This window comes from Rhagoletis pomonella, unplaced genomic scaffold (genome assembly GCF_013731165.1).
Source record: "Rhagoletis pomonella isolate Grant_MI unplaced genomic scaffold, Rhpom_1.0 Rhpom_scaffold_00001, whole genome shotgun sequence".
In the NCBI taxonomy this organism is placed as follows: Eukaryota; Metazoa; Arthropoda; class Insecta; order Diptera; family Tephritidae; genus Rhagoletis; species Rhagoletis pomonella.
In genome coordinates this window covers 38,930,041-38,940,278 of record NW_023458555.1, presented here as the reverse complement: position 1 = coordinate 38,940,278, position 10,238 = coordinate 38,930,041, and positions in this window count along the sequence as shown.

Below are 10,238 nucleotides of genomic sequence, written 5' to 3'. Positions count from 1 at the left end.
CATATACAAATACAAATACATATTTAAATACATAAGTATTTTCAACAATGCAGCGAGTCACTGCTGCAGTGACCAACTTGCGAAACTGGCCTTCGCTAGAATGTATATTTGTAGGTCTGGGAAGGGCGGCGAAGCTGCTCTCGGTAACATCAACGAAGCCGTTCCAATTAGCCGTGTTAAAGTTGATGTAGGATCGAGATGATTATGGGCAGGTGGTCTGATGTAAGTGTTAGCATGGGTCACCACGTTATGCTATTTATCCGATCAGCGTTAGCAATTTTTAGGTCTAGCGAACTGCTTAAGCTGTCTATGATCCTGGTGAGAGCGTCGTCGATGTCGAATAGTATCCGTATGTATATATATAAAATATTTCGAGCGCGGCATCGCCTGACCGGACAGCTATGCCCTGACTTGTAGGAGTCTCGTGTACCTTGGGAGGCTGGTCGCGATGTAGAGGTGAGAAAAGTGTGAAGTGTAGCTTGGTTCTGTTGTGCCTGCTGAAGTTGCTATTGCTGCCTGGTTGCGGGTGGCTGCAGTGGTTGCGTTGCGGTTGCGGCGCTCTGCAACTGAGGGCGTGGTAGTTTGTAATTCATTCGCATGTGGTACGCAGGCCAGAGCATAGGCGGAAGTGGCATCAGCCAAGGCATGAAATGAATTTGGCTGAAGCGTATACTCTGTTCTAACACACGGATCAGATTCTGTTGGAACGGGTGGTAGATTGTTGTGGGGAGGCTGACTGTTGCTCACGGGATTTTGTTGTAACCGTGTAGGCAGATTGTTAGGAGAATCCATCCGTTGCAGGAGTTGCATCTAACCGAAGTGGAGTTTGGATGGAGTCGTCCCTGGCAAACGCAGCAGAAGTTGATTGCTGGTCCAGGGCTGGACTCAATACCTGCCCTTAGAAGAAGGATGCGGAGCAATCCGGCTGCAAGGAATTGCGCCATGGACGAAAAAAAAATTGATGGGATTCGCCGATATTAGCTGGTTTAGGTCACCGAAACAACAGCCCAAGTCAGGTAAATCGCGAGCCACTCCGGTACGTATAGCCGGCTGTCGTGGGAATTTTCTTCACCCCGGTGGACGAGCGTCTACCCACAATCCGAATCAAAGCGAAATTCTTCAACATATCGCTCATCCGCGTCCATGCCCCAACGGAAGAGAAGTAAGAGGCGTCAATGGATCTCTTCTATGAGACACACATGCGATCGAGCTATGTGGAACCGTTATAGGGAACTGAAGATGGAAGGGAGACGTATTTGCTGAATCTGCAGTGACAGCCTAACTGCTTTAAAGGATTTGGAAACCTCTCGCACCTCTTCAAAGATAGTAAAGGAATGTAAGTTGGGGCTGAACTCTGTTACAAGGTAAAAAGAGCTTGAACTTATGTGGGTGCCAGGACACACTACGGTATTCAAGGTATTGCCAATCGACTGTGTCCATAGTGTTTGGAGGACGAAAATAGTATAGAACAGTTTCTCTGCCGCTGTCAGGCCTTCGCCAGACTCAGCCGGCATATTTTTGTGTCGACTGCACTGAGAATGGACGAGGTACATTCTATTTCCCTCAACAAACTGCTGAAATTCATAGAGGAGCCTGGTAAGTATGCAGAGTAGCATTGAATTCATACCCCCACCTATATTCTCCTTTCCTCCAAATTCTGTGTCTTGGCCTTAAGTACAAAGGGCAATACTGCCTGAGTGCTTGGAAAAATTTGTTTTTGGTTTTTTCGGCCACCTACAAATCCATTCCATTCCATGCCTGCCGACTGAAATTTAAGTGTGCAACTACCGCGCGATCAGCCTTATCGAGCATGTTGTATGAAATACTAAAGCCAACAGTCAACAAATTGATTAGGCCTTATCAGTGTGGCTTTAGACCTGAAAAATAGATCTAAATCTTGAAAAAGATCGCCGAGGAAAGGATCGACACTCACCATCATCTATTTGTCGACTTCAAAGCCACTTACGGCATCAGGAAAAGGAGTTGCCTATGCTCCGCGATATCTGAATTTGGTATCCCCGCGAAACAAATACGACTGTAAAAATTGACGAAGAGAAATGCTACAAACTGCGTCAGAATTGAGCTAGACATCTCCGAGCGGTTTAATACCAAACGACATTTCAGACACGGCTACTCTGCTCTGCTTTACAGGCGACCGTAGTACAGGGTTTGCTACTAAGAGAGAGTGTCAAAAATGTCTAGCACGTGAGGAATGCACATTTCGTGCCCCGGAATGAAGAAATCAGCAGCAATGGGATCCTGCGGGGCTCTTTTGGAACAGAGCTATTATTAAATAAAAATCGGATGTCTGAAAACGGAGGATTTAAAAACGGCTCATTCGGACTGGAAGAAACGTAATTTTTTTTCTTTTTTGCCGAGAAGTCCGCCAGCAAAAATTTATAAAATAATGGACTCTGTAAATTTTTTTGATTTTTTTGGACGGGCGAGTTCAAACAAATAATAATTTCCTACAAATTCATTGGAGTCTTAAAGCAAGCTTTAGAAAATTTGTATTTATAAAATGCAAGTAAGTTAGAAGGGGCGCAAGCTATTTTCAAAAGATTTAAAGAAACTGAAATAAAAATATACAAGCAATTAATTTTATTAGTTTTTATAGTAACTCTTGACTCGTGTGAATTCACCTAAAGCGAAAGCGCCTTCACCTACGGTAACACTTTCCGCTTCCGCTGTATAACGGTGGACCAAACGAAAAGTTTTTTATTTTTCATTCCCATTCAAGTGCATTTATGCAAAAATCAAATTAAATTTGTGCGAATATGAATATATGCAAGTAAAACAACAATAGCTGTAAGTGCAATAAAAACAAAAACAAGAAGAAGTGTAGGTAATTGTGATAATGAAAGTTTGCAATAAAAGAAGAAAAAAAAACCCACAACAATAAAACATTGAAATAGCAATAAAACAACGCAAATACAACAGCAAAGCTATGCGCGGCCGATGAAGAATGCAGCAGGAGCAGCAGCAGCATAGAAGCAATGAGTGGTAAGTGGAAGAATGCCACTTATTAGGAATTGTGAATGGGAATGGAGGCGCGATTGCTCCTTTGAATGGTCGGTTCGTTGAGCTGCAGCCATAAGCCATGACCTCAATTTGTTGGCGTTGCAAGAATGGTGTTTCACTAGGCGCAGAGCTAGTGGGTGTTTTCAACAACGGGTATTATTGGGCGTGCGTCGGTTGAATTGTGGCGTAGAGCGCATTGATGTTTTGCGGCTGTTGTGCGGCATGCTTGAGTGTGGTTGCGGCAATGACCGCACGCAAAAATGAATGAATGAGCAAGTGCTCGTCGCCGTTGGCTGGGGCCAACAGCAGTGCCAATGGCGGCAGCGTGCGGCAAGCGCGTCTGTTAATGCGCATGCAAATAAACAAAAGCGGAAAAGGCGATGTGCGGAAGCGGAAATCCTGCCGCTGCGATTTTTCTTGTTACCATCCAATTACAGCGTTTTTTTCTACATATTAAGGCTTTTTTTTAAATAAATATTTAAATGTTGGTGTTGGTTGATTTTTCCGACAGGGTGGTAAGATGATTTATTTTGGAACGAATTTCCACAAGGGGTGATGGAAATTCGTTCCAAAATAAATTAAATATTTAAAATTTATAATGGTGGACTGTTTATTTAATTTTTCACTGAAATTCGAATTTCATAAGCTTACACTTTTATGTGGACAACGGACGACGAATGTAAGTATTTATGAACTAAAAGACCCGCTCAAAATTAATTTTTTTTTATTCAATGTGGAATCAAAGGCAATGAGGTCGCCGACGCGATGGCATGGAAAGGATCGCTAACTGCCTTTTCGGGAGCTGAATCATTCTGTGGTCTTAGTTGGTGCTCTTCGAGAAGCATAAAAACTGATGAGTACAATCTGAACGCAATAAGTACTGGGGAGTGGTGAGGGGCGGGGGCATAGACAAGATAGGCTTTTCGCCTACCCTTTCAACAGAAAGGATATTACTTTAGAAAAAAGAAATGACATCAGGCTACTTTCAAGATACGTGACTGGTCACAACTGATTGAGATTCCACTTGCATCGAATAGCTATGACCACGGAGTCGGTATACCGGCTCTGCCTTGAAGATGATGCAACTTCAGAGCATATTCTATGTTACCGTTCGGCTTTGGCAAAACAAAGATTGATCCATTTCAAAGCTTCAATGGTCGAACCCTTTGTTATAAAGAATTCGCCTACCAAGGCAATTGCCAGTAAGGGAACAGTTAAAAATAATAAAATAAGACTTACTAAACTGGCAAGAAGTAAGTAATTATTCGTTTAGTCAATAAACTGTGTTCGGATAACAATTTATCAGCTATTCGTCTAACTTGCAAGTTTCGGCGAATTTTCTGTTAGAATACTATTTTGGATATTTTTCTCTTTCGAGAGGGCAGATGACATTTCGCCGGAGTTTTGGTACTGGATATTTTTTACTGGAGATTATTTGCCATGACGAATATCTTCTGTAAGTTAACATTTGACTAGCATCTACAGCCCGAGAAGTGGGTGTTCATAAGCACCTCCAGCATTTTGTTACAAGATGATGTCCAGACAACGTTAGGCTTCTGGATAGAGTTTGCACTTGAAGAAGACTTCGACAGAACTTTCCTCAGCCTGTTGGCCTCAGATTTCTCTTCCATATTGTTGCAGAAGTTATGCCAAGGTAGAATTGCCAAAGACTTGTTCGATTGGCTTGATTGAGAAGCCTCTTGCTGTTTTTCCTCCGTGCTGAAGTCTCGGGATTCCACCAGTGCAGTTTCTTTTTGCCTTTCGGGAGGCAGACTTTGAGGGTAGCATTACACAAAGTTCACTGCTTCTTCAGGTAACATTGAGATATCTTAACGAAATTCGGTGCGTGTATTTCTTTAGAGTTAAGGACGAATGGTATTGAAATTGGGCAAACGCGGACAATAACCACGCCTACCTCCCACGTAACGTAGTTTGCGCAAATACGAAAACTGTGATATTTTAGTAACCACTGAAGCTTTTCACTCAAACGTGATATTTACAATGATCTCTTGGAGAAAAAGAAGACGCTAATAAGTTGTTGGAAAATTGTAAAACTCATACGTATATGACTTACATATAAAAATAATTAATAAAGAAAATGTCTACATCGTGATGTTTACATCATATACACAACCGTTTTACCAATTTCACCAAACTTAGGGCCTTTTGTTCAATGTCCGGTTAATAAAAACCTGAGGTAAAAGCTCCGGTTAAATACAACGATTAATTGATCCATCACATGTTATACGCATGATGTCAGAAATGTCGATAATGCTGTTTAACTGGGTGGTAGTGATAACCAGACACTGAACAAATGGTCTTTAATAAGAAAAGGACAAACTGAGCCTCCAGGAAGCTCCAGCAGCAGTCGCATCATTAGTCCATCCGATATGCCTGCAAAGCATCGAAGTGGTGTGATAATTAACTCCACAGCAAATAAATACTTAAAACTTTAAGTACAGCCATTCACATTTCTCAACAGCAATTTTCAAATGCAAAAGAGTATGGAACTTAAACGACTCTTTAAACTTCTATAGATTTTCTTTGCAGCTGTTCGAAATATTCGTACTTATTGTATGTATTCCAGTAAATAGTTTCGCCAACGAAGATTAGATGCAAGCCATCGAAAGGGCGGTTGAACAGGAGGAGGAGGTGTCCCATTCAAAGTACCTAATGCCAAGTACACTAGACTATGCAATGAATGCATAGCATGAATAGGCGTGGCGCATTTATTATGAATTGCTTTTGTTTAAGTTTTTAGTCTGAAGTGGTACAGCAAATGTTTGTGCGCCCTTTTGAGGAATAAAAAGTTTACCAGGCTAAATCTTTTTTTCAAACGCATTGAGACTTTGCAGCTACATATTTATGTAGACAACTTGGACGACTGCCCAGTATTTCATATACTTCAATACATACTTATGTTTGTACATATGCGCATTTGTATACAGGGTGTCCTAGACTATCCGTCCACCCCATCTTAAATGGTGGGAAATGTTTTTTATTGAAAACCGCAAAAATTTCACCTACTAAATACATTGGGGATGCTCTATCTTTTGGTGATATTACCGACTTCCGGTTTCGACCGGAATTGGATCAAACTGACCGGAAGTCCTTTTTTTTCAAATTAGGTAAACGTGTTTTCACTACAGAGTCGGATCCTCAGGGTCAAAATACTTAACTTTCGGTTTAAACTTTTTTTTTCAGAAGTGCCTTTTTCAACTTCTAAATGACTTTCGAACTTCAACTAGTCCTGAACTCCCGTTGAAAAGTGTTGAAAAAGGCACTTCTGAGAAAAAAAGATTCAAATAAAAGTTGGGCATTTTTGTACATAGAATTCGAATCTGTAGTAAGAAATGTGTATCAAATTTGGACTTCCGGTTAGTTTAACCTACTTTCGGCCGATACCGGAAGTCGGAAATACCAACAATAAATATAGAGCATCCCCGATTTAGTAGGTCAAATTTTTGCGGTTTTCAATAAAATACATTCCCACTATTTTAGAGGGGATCTAGGACACCCTGTATACCTCGAACCCCTTGGCATTGCTTTAACCTCTTTACCACTTAGCTAAGTGCTGCTGTGTAGATGGTGTTGCAACATTTAGTCTTCATTTGACTGCCAACTCTGCTAGTGCTACTGTTGCTCAGCTTGTTGGACGTACATACATATGTACATACTGAGCTAAACAAAAAGAGAAAAAGAAGCCCACCAACTCTTGCTCTACATTGTCCTAGAAGCTGCACGCTTGCACTTGTGCACTTTGTATTGCACAGTCCTAAAGTACTACAGTGTAGTCTATGTGCTAGTTGGGAGTGTTCTGAAGTGCTAACATCACTTCCGGTCTGCAGTTGATTTGCATTTAGTGTTGTTGCCGGAAAAACTACTCCAACTACTTGTCGACTTGTTTCCTTTCGTCCTTCTATCCTTGCTTTGTTTCCTTAGTGTTGGCCATATTTTTGGTTGGCATTTTGAAGAGCGCGAATTTCATGCTTGATGTTTTGCCACTTTGCGGCTCATTTATAATTCAACGTTGCTTCATTTCGTGCTGCACTTATAATAATGTTCTGCAGCAAGGGAGTATATACATATGTATGCATGTAAGCATGTATGTGTTGTTCGAGCTAAACTCCTGCTTATGTATGATTGTTTTGGCTTTCATATTGTGAATTTGTCATTCAGGCGCCAAAAAAAAAACTGGAATATTCTTATTGACAAATTGACTACTGCTATGAAACTTCAAAAGTGGAGACACTTTGCCGCAGACGTTGCTCCATTCGTGAAGCAAGAAGAGTGGAATGAATTATAGGTATTACACATTATGATCAAAGTATTTATGTACATACATACATACATATGTAAGTAGAGTGAAAGTAATGTGCACATCCCTCAACGTCTTTGATGTTCTTGAGTTTTGAATGTTATTTGCTTAGTTAAAAATAAGAAAAAATAATGTTTTTCTTTCATCTTTTATCTTTGGATACATTAAACATGATTGGTTTTGTGAAGAAAAATGCCTTTAAGAGTTCTTGTCATAAGCAAAAATTCATTCGTATCTTGTGAAGTACTAATATTTACATATGCTTATACATATATGTATATGGGTCATTCCATACAATATTTACACCTCAATATTTTTTTGGGGTGAAGATTTTTTACATTCTTTATCGAAAAAAGAAGACACCTATTTCTTTATTTCGTCATGATAGTCGAAAATCTCGAAAAAAATCCCGAAATTTTGAACTCACGGAGAAGTATCTATTTTGAATTGTTTGAAGTTAATGAACTATTTATCGGAGAAAATAAGTGTGAGATAGATTAAAAAAAAAAAAAAATTTTGCATAAAAAAAATCGATTTTTTTTATTTTTTTATTAACTTCATCATGTTTGATATTTTTTTTTTTCATTTCTTTAGTATAAACCATGATAAAAACATAGCAAGGTAGAACCGTTCTCTCAATTTGTAGGCCATGATTTTTTTTTTGAAGTTTGCCAACATTTTAAAATCATATAAAAGTGAAAATAAAAAATTGAAATTGTTCGAAATTGTTGTTGCTTGAGATTGAAAATGAAAATGGGTGTGTGAGTTTGTGAGTAAATTTAAAAATTAAATTGTTTGAAAACGTCAAGAATTTTAAAAGTGACTCTCAGCGGTTCTACCTTACAATATTTTAATCATGGCATAAACTTTATGTACGCAGGTATGAAAAAAACTCGTAAATTCTACAGTTTTGTTGTTTCCATTCACAAATTTTCACAGCGTACTCCATAAAGTTTGACAACTATTCAGGTTGAAAAAAATAAAAATCAAACATGATGAAGTTAATAAAAAAAAAATAAAAAATGCGATTTTTCAATGCATTTTTTTTCTTTATTCCAATCTATCTCACACTTTCATGGAAAGCCGAGGTAATTACGCACATTTTGACACATTAACTGATTTTCACCGACAAATAAATTATTAACTAATTTCGGGATTTTTTTCGAGATTTTCGATTACCATGAAAAAATAGGTGTCTTCTTTTTTTCGATAGAGAATGTAAAAAAATATATTTCACCCCCAAAAAAAATATTGAGGTGTAAATATTGTATGGAATGACCCATACTTAATTAAATTATGCAAAAAAAGCCAAGGTAACTAAAGGAAAAATGCCAATACTAAAGTGGTTGGCAAAAACATGGTCACTGCTGCATTTTTTCCTTAGTTTCTCTGCCCGTTTATATGACATCGCATCGCTACATTATTTGATGGTGTCTTGCATTATTCTACCAGGCATGGTGCTACATTGAAATGTATGTAATATTCCTCTCTAAATGAATTTTTTCTTCTTCTTCGGCTTGTTTGGCGCTGTAACCGCCTAACCGTCTAACCGATTTTTGCCTAGTTAAATAAAGCACACCAGCCGTTTCTCTTCTATGTCAACCGTTCCGTTCTATGGTAGACGAATCAGGCAAAAGAGTGCTAGGCAGATGGAGCGCTCTTTCCCTTTTGCTTCTTGTGTATGCTCCATTTGACAGTTTTGACCTGGTCCGTCGGTAGAGCCCCGGAACTACTAGAGCTAAAGGCGTCAGTTAGCTATTTGGCCAGATAGCTTGACGTCCTCAATTCATATAATCCGAAAATATGCTATTTGTGTGTTAATATGTAGATATTAAGCAAACGCTCTAACGCTGTTCCAATTCTCATTTCGGGGGTCCATCTTAGGATCTGGTGTGATACAGACGGTTCCGATGAAACTCTACACTTTGAGATCAGTATGCTGCTGGAAGTAGACGAATTTACTTTATCTAGTTCTGGTTATAAGCGTTGGTTTGTGACCAACATTTTGAATATTTAGGCCTTCAATTATAATGCACTTTGGAAAAAAATGTTTGCAGCAGCGAAGACGATATTCATGGCTATGCCTCCGAATATTTACGGATAATGGAAATTTCTTACAAAATACATCATATTCTCTCCGTGTCTAAAAGATCAACCAACACCAACAAATCATTCTTATATCATTTGATACTCACGGCCTCGATTATTTCGAGTGGCTCAAAGTTGCCAAAAGAAAAAAAGGCAAAAGCAATTTAACAATTTATTTATCAAATATGCACATATCCCTACAACGAATTCACATTGAAAGCAAATACACCTAATCATTCTTTACGTGATTCCCAGCGTACCTTTGCAATTTGTCATAACGTTCTCCCCACAAAAAAAAGGAAAAAAAAACATAAGAATTCCTATTCAATATGCGCACTCTTTGACAAGTCTTCTCAAACGCCCTCCTGCAGTAGTATGTTGTCTTCGTTTTAAAGACAAATGCTCTACACCTGCGCTGAGGTAAATTTAAACGTAAGAGTCTAGCATACACACACATAAAAATCATCGCTCAAATCTTTGCACACAGTAACACATGTTTGCATTGGTGGTACGAGTACGAGAAAAAAATTGGCAAAATGAAGGCGTACAAATTGGCATGAATGATGACATCAATATGGGTTACAGAAATTTTTAAAACGCACATGAGTGTCCTCTCAACTCACACCTTGTAAAGGAAAATAGATGGAAGTGTGTAACATCTGACGCTTTCTTAGAGTTGAGTTATAAAGCTAAGTCTACTGTGCTTGATTGATTTCACAAATTTCTGCATACACGAATGGATGGAGCATAGGCTTGTGCATGAGTATAAAAACAAAATCATTAGGGGTATTCACGATCCGGTGCATACGGT